Here is a 15,402-nt window from a genome sequence, read left to right as displayed (position 1 = left end):
CACACACACACACACTACCATAATAAACTCCACTTCTTTAAGAAGACACACACATACACGTACCTGTCACTAAAGCACTGACACACACACCCCCCACCCTTCTCCCACCATCTCCCTACCCCCCTCTCCCCTCCTTACCCACACACCCCACTCCCTTCTCCCACCATCCTCCCTACCCCCTCTCCCTCCTACCCACACACCCCACCCTTCTCCCACCATCTCCCTACCCCCCCTCCTACCCACACACCCCACCCTTCCCCCTCCTACCCTCCCTCCTACCCACACACCCCACCCTTCTCCCACCATCTCCCTCCTACCCTCCCCCTCCGACCCGACCCTCCCAATTCTAACCTTATTAGTCTCCAGCTTCCCCCCCACCACCTCTCCCCTGGCGAACACGTCCACCCCAACAAAGATGTCCGCCAGCCGGCCCTGAGCAGCTGAGTAGGCCTTCATTCCCTCCAGGTTCTGCTCTGTCCAGTTATAGTTGGTGAAGATACCATCACACGCTGAGAAAAACACTCTGAGAGAAGGGGGGAGTGGGGAGAGAGAGGTGAAGGGGGGAGTGGGGAGAGAGAGAGAGGTGAAGTGGGGAGAGAGAGGTGAAGGGGGGGAGTGGAGAGAGAGAGGTGAAGGGGGAGTGGAGAGAGAGGTGAAGGGGGGGAGTGGAGAGAGAGAGGTGAAGGGGGAGTGGAGAGAGATAGGTGAAGGGGAGGGAGAGAGAGAGGTGAAGGGGGAGTGGAGAGAGAGAGGTGAAGGGGGGAGTGGAGAGAGAGAGAAGAAGGGGGAGTGGAGAGAGAGAGGTGAAGTGGGGAGTGGAGAGAGAGAGAGAGGTGAAGTGGGAGTGAGAGAGAGAGAGAGGTGAAGTGGGGAGTGGAGAGAGAGAGGTGAAGTGGGGAGTGGAGAGAGAGAGAGGGTGAAGTGGGGAGGGAGAGAGAGAGGTGAAGTGGGGGAGTGGAGAGGGAGAGAGGTGAAGTGGGGAGTGGAGAGAGAGAGAGGTGAAGTGGGGAGTGTGGGAGAGAGAGAGGTGAAGTGGGGAGTGGGAGAGAGAGTGAAGTGGGGAGAGGAGAGAGAGAGAGGCGAAGGGGGAGAGTGGAGAGAGAGAAGTGAGGGAGAGTGAGAGAGAGAGGCGAAGGGGGGAGAGTGGAGAGAGAGAGAGGTCGAAGGGGGAGAGTGGAGAGAGAGAGAGAGGTGAAGGGGGAGTGGGAGAGAGAGAGGTGAAGGGGAGGAGAGAAAGGTGAAGGGGGAGTGGAGAAGAAGATAGAGTGAAGGGAAGGAGTGGAGAGAGAGAGAGAGAGAGGTGAAGTGGGGAGTGGAGAGAGAGAGGTGAAGGGGGAGTGGAGAGAGAGAGGATGAAGGGGGAGTGGAGTAGAGAGAGGTGAAGGGGAGTGGAGAGAGAGAGTGAAGGGGAGTGGAGAGAGAGAGGTGAAGGGGGAGGGAGAGAGAGGTGAAGGGGGGAGTGGAGAGAGAGAGGTGAAGGGGGAGTGGAGAGAGAGAGGTGAAGGGGGAGTGGAGAGAGAGAGGTGAAGGGGGAGTGGAGAGAGAGAGAGAGGTGAAGTGGGGAGTGGAGAGAGAGAGAGTGAAGGGGGGAGTGGAGAGAGAGGTGAAGGGGAGAGAGAGAGGTGAAGGGGAAGTGGAGAGAGAGAGATGAAGGGGGGAGTGGAGAGAGAGAGGTGAAGGGGAGTGAGAGAGAGAGGTGAAGGGGGAGTGGAGAGAGAGAGTGTGAAGGGGAGTGAGAGAGAGAGAGAGAGTGAAGGGGGAGTGGAGAGAGAGAGGTGAAGGGGGGAGTGGAGAGAGAGAGGTGAAGGGGAGTGGAGAGAGAGAGGTGAAGGGGTGGAGAGAGGAGAGAGGTGAAGGGGAGTGGAGAGAGAGGTGAAGGGGGAGTGGAGAAGAGAGGTGAAGGGGGAGTGGAGAGAGAGAGGTGAAAGTGGAGAGAGATAGGAGGGGAGTGGAGAGGAGGTGAAGGGGGAGGGAGAGAGAGAGGTGAAGGGAGAGAGAGAGGTGAAGGGAGTGGAGAGAGAGAGGTGAAGGGGGAGTGGAGAGAGAGAGGTGAAGGGGGAGTGGAGAGAGAGAGAGAGGTGAAGGGGAGTGGAGGTGAAGGGGAGGGAGAGAGAGAGAGGTGAAGGGGGAGTGGGGAGAGAGAGAGAGAGAGAGGTGAAGGGGGAGTGGAGAGAGAGAGGTGAAGGGGGAGTGAGAGAGAGAGAGAGAGAGAGGTGAAGGGGGAGTAGAGAGAGAGAGAGAGGTGAAGGGGGAGTAGAGAGAGAGAGAGGTGAAGAGGGGAGTGGAGAGAGAGAGAGAGGGAGAGAGGTGAAGGGGGGAGTGGAGAGAGAGAGAGAGAGAGAGAGAGGTGAAGGGGGAGTGGAGAGAGATAGGTGAAGGGGGAGTGGAGAGAGAGAGAGAGGTGAAGGGGGAGTGGAGAGAGAGAGGTGAAGGGGGAGTGGAGAGAGAGAGAGGTGTAAAAGATCTCCTTATCTTCCCTATCCACATTTTCCACTCCCTCCCCCTCCCTCACCTCCTCTCCCCTGTCCACCCCTGTTGGATGGGTTGAGTTCATTCTGCCATTTGAGCTGTCCGCTTCTCCAGAACAGAGTCATACCACAGCACCATACTACCAGGGACTCTCTCGTGCATCTGGTCCGTCAGATAACGTAGAAACAGAGGAGTGTTCTTCACAGCAGTCTCCTAATGACACGAGAGGAGACGGAGGGCAGGAACATACGCGTTACAATCATCAACGTGTTTCCCAAATGGCCCCCTCTGTCCCCTAGTTCACTACTAGTCCACTTGACGTTCTGGGTTCAGCACAGTAATACAGGTGACTATACTGTATGACAGTAGATAACAGGGAGGCTGTAGACCTAAAGGAGACTTGTTGATGTTCTGGGTTCAGCACAGTAATACAGGGCAGTATACTGTAGGACAGCAGATAACAGGGAGGCTGTAGACCTAAAGGAGACTTGTTGATGTTCTGGGTTCAGCACAGTAATACAGGGCAGTATACTGTAGGACAGCAGATAACAGGGAGGCTGTAGACCTAAAGGAACTTGTTGATGTTCTGGGTTCAGCACAGTAATACAGGGCAGTATACTGTAGGACAGCAGATAACAGGGAGGCTGTGACCTAAAGGAGACTTGTCATTGTTGACGTTCTGGAGTTCAACAGCGTGCAGACAACTGATGAGGTCATTATTGCTGTTCCTACCATACTGCTTTAACCTGTACACTCCTTTCAGAGGAAACAAGTGTCTACAGGTGAAGAAAGTCAGACTGGCTGTGTCCCCAATGGCACTGGATTCACTATATAGGGCACTACTTATAGGGAATAGAGGGGAATATAGTGCATTAGTTATGGGGAATAGAAAGGGAATATAGTGCACTAGTTATAGGGAATAGAGGGGGAATATAGTGCACTAGTTATTGGAAATAGAGGGGAATATAGCACACTACCTATAGGGAATAGAGAAGTAGCTCACTACTTATAGGGAATGGAGGGAATATAGTGCACTAGTTATAGGGAATAGAGGGGAATATAGTGCACTAGTTATAGGGAATAGAGGGGGAATAGAGTGCCATTTTTCAACGCACCCACAACATAATGAAAACCAACATCTCTATAGCACAGCAATAGACAAGATTTTAGTACAGAATAACAAACTGTTAAAAGTTATAAAACTCACACCGAGAGGGTTCTCGATGTTGATCAGCCAACCATGAAGCCGTAACAGTGGGCTATCTGAACCAGCCTATCAGCTACGGCCTGTAAGACTCCTCCTCTTTCAGGAAGACCTCGCACATCTTCCCCGTCCGTCCACTCAGTGATGAAGGTGCCTGGAGAACAAGCCAATCACAGCCGTCGATCAGTCACTGTGGAACTCAAACAGACCAATCAGCAGTGTGACTTTGAGGCCGTCAGATCAGCACCTATATTCTCAACGTGAGCCCTATCAGTACTGAAGAAGGCAAATGTTCCAACCGTTTCAGAAATGAATCCAACACTTAGAATATAATCTGTTTGATATAGAAGGCTTGTGTTCTCTCTCATGTACATTGTGTAAACTATTAGAATTTAATCTGTAAGGTTCAACCCCTTATTCTGTACATCTCACTGTATATGACCTGAGTGAGACAGTCACTCCGACACACACACACAGTCACTCCTACACACACAGTCACTCGGACACACACACACACAGTCACTCCGACACACACACACACAGTCACTCGGACACACACACACACACAGTCACTCCGACACACACACACAGTCACTCCGACACACACACACAGTCACGTACACAGTCACGTACACAGTGAGACAGTCACTCCGACACACACACACACACACACACACACACACACACACACACACACACACACACACACACACACACACACACAGTCACGTACACAGTAGACGTGAAAACCACAGCCTAAAACCTGAAGGTCACAAACAAGAGGATTAAAAGTGAAACTAAAACCTCTCGACTGGCTGAGAAAGTAGAGTTAGCGTCTCTCCAGCACAGTAGGAGTGGACAACACTTCCTCTGAGTGGTAGACAACACTTCCTCTGAGTGGTAGACAACACTTCCTCGAGTGGTAGACAACACTTCCTCGGAGTGGTAGACAACACTTCCTCGGAGTGGTAGACAACACTTCCTCTGAGTGGTAGACAACACTTCCTCTGAGTGGTAGACAACACTTCCTCTGAGTGGTAGACAACACTTCCTCTGGAGTGGTAGACAAATTACTCTCTCTGAGTGGTAGACAATACTTCCTCTGACTGGTAGACAACACTTCCTCTTAGTGGTAGACAACACTTCCTCTAAGTGGTAGACAACACTTCCTCTGAGTGGTAGACAACACTTCCTCTGAGTGTAGACAACACTTCCTCTGAGTGAAGGCAGAGAACAGACTGGTGGAAACCAGTAGTGTACACAATGTACGACATACTGTAACACTGTACCACTTTCAGACTGCTGGTCCGCCAGAATGAACCTAACCGTGATGACTTGAATATTTTGACATTTCAGCATGCATCACGCCACATTACCAGGCCCACTTAGACCCTACAGCTGGGGTTCGGCTCAGTTCGGCTCGTGAAAAGATATATAACTACAAGGGTATTATTGAATCCCAATAATCTCTGCTTTCTCCCAAAGTGTGCACTTATTCACTTTCCTTCATGGATTGACAGGAAATCACTGTTGTAAAAACAAATCCCTCTGTACCCCCATCTCTATACCAATCCAATATTTTCCCATTCGTAGGGAGCAGTGAACAAGTACACACTTGTTCAGGAGGAAAGAGAGAGATTATTGGGACGTGGCCCACGTTGAGTCTCACCCAGGACGATGACTCCGTGTCTGTGAGCAGCGGTGGTCCAGACGGCAGGGGGGATGGTCACGTGTGTGGCTGAAGTAGTTAAACACGTCGATGTACTGCCAGTGGTAGAACACATAGGGAGCATCCGACTCTGCTCCCTGCAGAAACCTGAGGAGAGAGGTCAGGGGTCAAAGGTGAGAGGGAATTTAGTCGTACCACTGAGCAAAACACTTTTAATCCAAAAGGGACTTCCAACACAATGAGTACGTTGTTATGTGAGAATTTAGTAATAGCCAATCGTAGAAGAGTCATGAGTGTGCAAACAAAGTCTACTTGTGGCAGTTCATTGTTCACAGGTGAGAGTTCAGAGGTGAGAGGTCAACCTACCTGTCATCCAGGTATCCGCCCATCATGTCGTGACTCACCAGAGTCCGGTGCGGCGTGCTGGCCAGAGAAGGCTCCCGATTGGCCAGGGGCACCGTCGCCACGTTGAAGGGGTTGGCCTCGCTGCGTTTCCACGACAACAGCTCCTCCAGGGACTGAAGGCCGGAGCCGATTGGCTCGGTGGTGTCCGGGTCATAATGCTTAGCTGTAAAGGGAAAGGCACAGATTGGTTCGTTCTTTGTGCTTGTGGTAACATTTGAGTTTTCACTGAATACGAGTGATTACTGTGTCTTCAGGTCGGCCTGGCGACCAAACAACTGGGTGAGCAGAACGAACAGGGCCAGTATCACTATAACCTGAGTGTGACAGCTATTTCATCATTCCACTGTCCTGTCATTTCCTAAGGATGAAAACCTTCTGAAACTCAGAGGCTCTGTACTGTTAGACAGTCTATACTATGTACTGTTAGACAGTCTATACTCTGTACTGGTATACAGTCTATACTCTGTACTGTTAGACAGTCTATATTATGTACTGTTAGACAGTCTATATTATGTACTGTTAGACAGTCTATACTCTGTACTGTTAGACAGTCTATACTCTGTACTGTTAGACAGTCTATACTCTGTACTGTTAGACAGTCTATACTCTGTACTGTTAGACAGTCTATACTCTGTACTGTTAGACAGTCTACACTCTGTACTGGTATACAGTCTATACTCTGTACTGTTAGACAGTCTATATTATGTACTGTTAGACAGTCTATACTCTGTACTGTTATACAGTCTATACTCTGTACTGGTATACAGTCTATACTCTGTACTGTTAGACAGTCTATATTATGTACTATTAGACAGTCTATACTCTGTACTGGTATACAGTCTATACTCTGTATACAGTCTATACTCTGTACTGTTATACAGTCTATACTCTGTACTGTTAGACAGTCTACACTCTGTACTGTTAGACAGTCTATACTCTGTACTGTTAGACAGTCTATACTCTGTACTGGTAGACAGTCTATACTCTGTACTGTTGGACAGTCTATACTCTGTACTGTTATACAGTCTATACTCTGTACTTTGTTAGACAGTCCTATACTCTGTACTGGTATACAGTCTATACTCTGTACTGTTAGACAGTCTATACTCTGTACTGGTATACAGTCTATACTCTGTACTGTTAGACAGTCTATACTCTGTACTGGTATACAGTCTATACTCTGTATATACAGTCTATACTTTGTACTGGTAGACAGTCTATACTCTGTACTGGTATACAGTCTATACTCTGTACTGTTAGACAGTCTATACTCTGTACTGTTAGACAGTCTACACTCTGTACTGTTAGACAGTCTACACTCTGTACTGTTAGACAGTCTATACTCTGTACTGTTATACAGTCTATACTTTCTGTACTGTTAGACAGTCTATACTCTGTACTGTTACTCTGACAGTCTATACTCTGTACTGTTAGACAGTCTATATTATGTACTGTTAGACAGTCTATACTCTGTACTGTTAGACAGTCTATACTCTGTACTGTTAGACAGTCTATACTCTGTTAGACAGTCTATACTCTGTACTGTTAGACAGTCTATACTCTGTACTGTTACAGTCTATACTCTGTACTGTTAGACAGTCTATACTCTGTACTGTTAGACAGTCTATACTCTGTACTGTTAGACAGTCTATACTCTGTACTGTTAGACAGTCTATACAGTCTGTACTAGTATACAGTCTATACTCTGTACTGTTAGACAGTCTATACTCTGTACTGTTAGACAGTCTATACTCTGTACTGTTAGACAGTCTATACTCTGTACTGTTAGACAGTCTATACTCTGTACTGTTAGACAGTCTATACTCTGTACTGTTAGACAGTCTATACTCTGTACTGGTATACAGTCTATACTCTGTACTGTTAGACAGTCTATACTCTGTACTGTTAGACAGTCTATACTCTGTTAGACAGTCTATACTCTGTACTGTTAGACAGTCTATACTCTGTACTGGTAGACAGTCTATACTCTGTACTGTTAGACAGTCTATACTCTGTACTGGTATACAGTCTATACTCTGTACTGGTATACAGTCTATACTCTGTACTGGTATACAGTCTATACTCTGTACTGGTATACAGTCTATACTCTGTACTGTTAGACAGTCTATACTCTGTACTGTTATACAGTCTATACTCTGTACTGTTATACAGTCTATACTCTGTACTGACAGTCTATACTCTGTACTGTTATACAGTCTATATTATGTACTGTTATACAGTCTATACTCTGTACTGGTATACAGTCTATACTCTGTACTGTTAGACAGTCTATACTCTGTACTGGTATACAGTCTATACTCTGTACTGGTATACAGTCTATACTCTGTACTGGTATACAGTCTATACTCTGTACTGGTATACAGTCTATACTCTGTGTATACTCTGTACTGTTACAGTCTATACTATGTACTGTTATACAGTCTACACTCTGTACTGTTAGACAGTCTATACTCTGTACTGTTAGACAGTCTATACTCTGTACTGTTAGACAGTCTATACTCTGTACTGTTAGACAGTCTATACTCTGTACTGTTATACAGTCTATACTCTGTATACAGTCTATACTCTGTACTGTTAGACAGTCTATACTCTGTACTGTTAGACAGTCTATACTCTGTACTGTTAGACAGTCTATATTATGTACTGTTAGACAGTCTATACTCTGTACTGTTAGACAGTCTATACTCTGTACTGTTAGACAGTCTATACTCTGTACTGTTATACAGTCTATACTCTGTACTGTTAGACAGTCTATACTCTGTACTGTTAGACAGTCTATACTCTGTACTGTTAGACAGTCTATACTCTGTTGTTAGACAGTCTATACTCTGTACTGTTAGACAGTCTGGTATACAGTCTATACTCTGTACTGTTAGACAGTCTATACTCTGTTAGACAGTCTATACTCTGTTAGACAGTCTATACTCTGTACTGTTAGACAGTCTATACTCTGTTAGACAGTCTATACTCTGTACTGTTAGACAGTCTATACTCTGTACTGGTATACAGTCTATACTCTGTACTGTTAGCCTCTGTACTGGTATGCAGTCTATACTCTGTACTGGTATACAGTCTATACTCTGTACTGGTATACAGTCTATACTCTGTACTGGTATACAGTCTATATCTGTACTGGTATACAGTACTACTCTGTACTGGTATACAGTCTATATTATGTGCTGTACAGTCTATATTATGTACTGTTGAAGTCTATACTCTGTACTGTTAGTCTATACTCTGTATACAGTCTATATTATGTACTGTTATACAGTCTATATTATGTACTGTTAGACAGTCTATACTCTATACAGTCTATATCTGTACTGTTAGACAGTCTATACTCTGTACTGGTATACAGTCTATACTCTGTACTGGTATACAGTCTATATTCTGTACTGTTAGACAGTCTGCACTCTATACTGCTATACAGTCTATATTATGTACTCTTAGACAGTCTATACTCTGTACTGTTAGACAGTCTATATTATGTACTGTTATACAGTCTATATTATGTACTGTTAGACAGTCTATACTCTGTATACAGTCTATACTCTGTACTGGTATACAGTCTATACTCTGTACTGGTATACAGTCTATACTCTGTACTGGTATACAGTCTATATTATGTACTGTTAGACAGTCTATACTCTGTATTGTTAGACAGTCTATACTCTGTATACAGTCTATATTATGTACTGTTATACAGTCTATATTATGTACTGTTAGACAGTCTATATTATGTACTGTTAGACAGGCTATATTATGTATGTTAGGCTATACTCTGTATACAGTCTATACTCTGTACTGGTACACAGTCTATACTCTGTACTGTTAGACAGTCTATACTCTGTACTGTTAGACAGTCTATACTCTGTACTGTTAGACAGTCTATACTCTGTACTGTTAGACAGTCTATACTCTGTACTGTTAGACAGTCTATACTCTGTACTGTTAGACAGTCTGTACTCTGTACTGTTAGACAGTCTATACTCTGTACTGTTATACAGTCTATACTCTGTGCTGTTAGACAGTCTATACTCTGTACTGTTATACAGTCTATACTCTGTACTGTTAGACAGTCTATACTCTGTACTGTTAGACAGTCTATACTCTGTACTGTTAGACAGTCTATACTCTGTACTGTTAGACAGTCTATACTCTATACTCTGTTATTAGACAGTCTATACTCTGTACTGTTAGACAGTCTATACTCTGTACTGTTAGACAGTCTATACTCTGTACTGTTAGACAGTCTATACTCTGTACTGTTAGACAGTCTATACTCTGTACTGTTAGACAGTCTATACTCTGTACTGTTAGACAGTCTATACTCTGTACTGTTAGACAGTCTATACTCTGTACTAGTTAGACAGTCTATACTCTGTACTGTTAGACAGTCTATACTCTGTACTGTTAGACAGTCTATACTCTGTACTGTTAGACAGTCTATACTCTGTACTGTTATACAGTCTATACTCTGTACTGTTATACAGTCTATACTCTGTTAGACAGTCTATATTCTGTACTGTTATACAGTCTATACTCTGTTATACAGTCTATACTCTGTTAGACAGTCTATACTCTGTACTGTTATACAGTCTATATTATGTAATGTTAGACAGTCTATACTCTGTACTGTTATACAGTCTATACTCTGTACCAACCTGGCAGAGATGAGGCTCCATACTTGATGACTTCATGAACACTTCTCAACTCAACTGGCTCATCCAAGCAAGACTCCAAACTGGTGAAATATGAATGACAATACATTTAGAATGTACAGTACAGTACCATAGAGTACAGTACCATAGAGTACAGTCCAGTACCATACAGTCCAGTACCATAGTACCATACAGTACAGTACCATACAGTACAGTACCATACAGTACAGTACAGTACCATACAGTACGGCTTCGATGGTTGGCTGATCAACATCGAGAACCCTCTCGGTGTGAGTTTTATAACTTTTAACAGTTAACTTTTAACAGTTTGTTATTCTGTACTAATTGCTATTCTTGTCTATTGCTGTGCTATAGAGATGTTGGTTTTCATTATGTTGTGGGTGCGTTGAAAAATGGCACTCTATTCCCCCTCTATTCCCTATAACTAGTGCACTATATTCCCCCTCTATTCCCTATAAGTAGTGAGCTACTTCTCTATTCCCTATAGGTAGTGTGCTATATTCCCCCTCTATTTCCAATAACTAGTGCACTATATTCCCCCTCTATTCCCTATAAGTAGTGCACTATATTCCCCCTCTATTCCCTATTACTATAACTAGTGCACTATATTCCCCCTCTATTCCCTATAACTATATTCCCTATTACTATAACTAGTGCACTATATTCCCCCTCTATTCCCTATTACCCCCTCTATTTCCTATAACTAGTGCACTATATTCCCCTCTATTTCCTATAACTAGTGCACTATATTCCCCCTCTATTCCCTATAAGTAGTGAGCTACTTCTCTATTCCCTATAGGTAGTGTGCTATATTCCCCCTCTATTTCCTATAGGTAGTGTGCTATATTCCCCCTCTATTCCCTATAGGTAGTGTGCTATATTCCCCCTCTATTCCCTATTACTATAACTAGTGCACTATATTCCCCCTCTATTCCCTATAGGTAGTGTGCTATATTCCCCCTCTATTCCCTATAAGTAGTGCCCTATATAGTGAATCCGGTGCCATTGGGGACACAGCCAGTCTGTACACCTCTTCCAGTACCATACAGTCCAGTACCATAGAGTCCAGTACCATACAGTACAGTAACATAGAGTACAGTACCATACAGTACAGTACCATATAGTACAGTACAGTAGCATACAGTCCAGTACCATACAGTACAGTAACATAGAGTACAGTACAGTACCATACAGTACAGTAACATAGAGTACAGTCCAGTACCATAGAGTACAGTACAGTACCATACAGTACAGTACCATATAGTACAGTACAGTACCATATAGTACAGTACAGTACAGTACCATAGAGTACAGTACCATAGAGTACAGTACAGTACCATATAGTACAGCACAGTACAGTACCATAGAGTACAGTACCATAGAGTACAGTACAGTACCATAGAGTACAGTACCATAGAGTACAGTACAGTACCATATAGTACAGTACCATACAGCACAGTACAGTACCATAGAGTACAGTACCATAGAGTACAGTCCAGTACCATACAGTACCATAGAGTACAGTACCATAGAGTACAGTACCATAGAGTACAGTACAGTACCATACAGTACAGTACCATAGAGTACAGTCCAGTACCATACAGTACAGTAACATAGAGTACAGTACATACAGTACAGTACCATATAGTACAGTACAGTAGCATACAGTCCAGTACCATACAGTACAGTAACATAGAGTACAGTACAGTACCATACAGTACAGTAACATAGAGTACAGTCCAGTACCATAGAGTACAGTACAGTACCATACAGTACAGTACCATATAGTACAGTACAGTACCATATAGTACAGTACAGTACAGTACCATAGAGTACAGTACCATAGAGTACAGTACAGTACCATATAGTACAGCACAGTACAGTACCATAGAGTACAGTACCATAGAGTACAGTACCAGAGTACCCATAGAGTACAGTACAGTACCATATAGTACAGTACCATACAGCACAGTACAGTACCATATAGTACAGTACAGAGTACAGTCCACCATACAGTACCATAGAGTACAGTACCATAGAGTACAGTACAGTACCATAGAGTACAGTACAGTACCATACAGTACAGTACCATAGAGTACAGTACAGTACCATATAGACAGTACCATACAGCACAGTACCAGTACCATAGAGTACAGTACCATAGAGTACAGTACCATACAGTACAGTACCATACAGTACAGTAACATAGAGTACAGTACAGTACCATACAGTACAGTAACATAGAGTACAGTCCAGTACCATAGAGTACAGTACAGTACCATACAGTACCATATAGTACAGTACAGTACCATATAGTACAGTACAGTACAGTACCCATAGAGTACAGTACCATAGAGTACAGTACAGTACCATATAGTACAGCACAGTACAGTACCATAGAGTACAGTACCATAGAGTACAGTACAGTACCATAGAGTACAGTACCATAGAGTACAGTACAGTATATATAGTACAGTACCATACAGCACAGTACAGTACCATAGAGTACAGTACCATAGAGTACAGTCCAGTACCATACAGTACCATAGAGTACAGTACCATAGAGTACAGTACAGTACCATAGAGTACAGTACAGTACCATACAGTACAGTACCATAGAGTACAGTACAGTACCATATAGTACAGTACCATACAGCACAGTACAGTACCATAGAGTACAGTACCATAGAGTACAGTACAGTACCATACAGTACAGTACCATATAGTACAGTACAGTACCATATAGTACAGTACCATAGAGTACAGTATCATATAGTACAGTACCATAGAGTACAGTACAGTACCATAGAGTACAGTACCATATAGTACAGTACCATAGAGTACATTAAAGTACCATACAGTACAGTACCATACAGTACAGTACCATAGAGTACAGTACAGTACCATAGAGTACAGTACCATAGAGTACAGTACCATAGAGTACAGTACAGTACCTTAGAGTACAGTACCATAGAGTACAGTACCATAGAGTACAGTACCATAGAGTACAGTACCATATAGTACAGTACCATAGAGTACAGTAAAGTACCATACAGTACAGTACCATATAGTACAGTACCATAGAGTACAGTACCATAGAGTATAGTGCCATAGAGTATAGTACCATAGAGTATAGTACCATAGAGTACAGTACAGTACCATAGAGTATAGTACCATAGAGTATAGTACCATAGAGTACAGTACAGTACCATAGAGTACAGTACCATATAGTACAGTACCATACAGTACAGTACCATAGAATATAGTACAGTACCATATAGTATAGTACCAGAGAGTACAGTACAGTACCATTGAGTACAGTACCATAGAGTACAGTACATTACCATAGAGTATAGTACAGTACCATAGAGTACAGTATAGTACAGTACCATAGAGTACAGTACAGTACCATAGAGTATAGTACCATAGAGTACAGTACCATAGAGTACAGTACAGTACCATAGAGTACAGTATAGTACAGTACCATAGAGTACAGTACAGTACCATAGAGTATAGTACCATAGAGTATAGTACCATAGAGTACAGTACAGTACCATAGAGTACAGTACCATAGAGTACAGTACCATAGAGTACAGTACAGTACCATAGAGTATAGTACCATAGAGTATAGTACCATAGAGTATAGTACCATACAGTACAGTACCATAGAGTACAGTACAGTACCATAGAGTACAGTACAGTACCATAGAGTACAGTACAGTACCATACAGTACAGTACAGTACCATAGAGTACAGTACCATAGAGTACAGTACCATAGAGTACAGTACAGTACCATAGAGTACAGTACAGTACCATACAGTACAGTACCATACAGTACAGTACGACACAGAGACCATGTGTGAAGCCAAGCATAGATTTAAAATTCAGTACTGTATTCCTTTCAACCATTGTATTTATCATTGCATGTGATTGATTAAATCATTATGTTTATTCTAGCTGCTGTAAAATGTGGGTTGCGTGCTCTGTGAACTTAAAACAACTCGACTTATCAGCGGCCCAGAGGGAGGCCGACACAACCTACGAAGTGGCAGCTGTCAAAAAAAAAAGTTACCCGGTGGTTTCCGTTTTTGACAACTTGCTCCCAATCTGATCCTCTCCGTCGTCTTCTGTCTTTCTCCTCCGCAAAGACCCATCCTCCAGATGCTCAGTAGTCAATGCACCGTCCATGGTGAGAAATATGAGTTAGAAGTCTATGACTGAACGGAAGACACATAAACATGCATCAACGGCAGAATGTTGCATTGCTCATGTTCGGGACAGAGCGCGAAAGAAACATTTCCTTGTTTCCTGCGATTGGCTGCAGTTGTGATGATGTTCAAAGCGTGTGCTTCGGCCAACGAATGACAGCTGAGATGAGGCGATCACGTGGAAGGTGTTTTTTGACAGCGACTGCCGTTCGTCGTGTTGTTGGACAGAAAACCCGGCATGGAGTTTTGGCTTTGGTGGATTTTGAGGTCATACCGGCCACTAGATGGCGATAGAAAACCCTTGTCATACAGACATGCCAGTCATTCAAAAGGTCACGGGAACACAACGAATAAAACATTAAGAACAACTTCCTAATATTGAGTTGCACCCCCTTCTGCCATTAGAGCAGCCTCAATTTGTTGGGGCATGGACTCTACAAGGTGTCGAAAGCTGGCCCATGTTGACTCCAATGCTTCCCACAGTTGTGTCAAGTTGGCTGGATGTCCTTTGGGGTGGTGGACCATTCATGTCATAGAAAGAGCAGGTGTTCATAATGTTTTGTCCACTATAATTAGATATAATTACAGTGGGATTATTGTGTCCAAAAATCATAATTGCTGGACCAGCCAATAGAGTGACCTACCCAGCAAACACACCAACGTTGTTTGGATGTTGACTGCACATTGTGGGCCTCACAATAACCCTCATCATCATCACTAGTGGTTGCCTGTGAAATTAAAGG

The 15,402-nt window shown here is 43.7% G+C and overlaps 1 pseudogene; it reads right to left on the bottom strand.

Annotated features, from left to right (window-relative positions):
- Positions 1-351: 351 nt before the first annotated feature.
- On the bottom strand, positions 352-14,773 carry LOC135536395 (cytosolic endo-beta-N-acetylglucosaminidase-like; annotated as a pseudogene).
- Between the last annotated feature and the right edge of the window lie 629 nt (positions 14,774-15,402).

The sequence above is a fragment of the Oncorhynchus masou genome, unplaced genomic scaffold, assembly GCF_036934945.1.
Source record: "Oncorhynchus masou masou isolate Uvic2021 unplaced genomic scaffold, UVic_Omas_1.1 unplaced_scaffold_6119, whole genome shotgun sequence".
NCBI lineage: Eukaryota > Metazoa > Chordata > Actinopteri > Salmoniformes > Salmonidae > Oncorhynchus > Oncorhynchus masou.
This window is presented reverse-complemented; position numbering and strand designations above follow the sequence as displayed.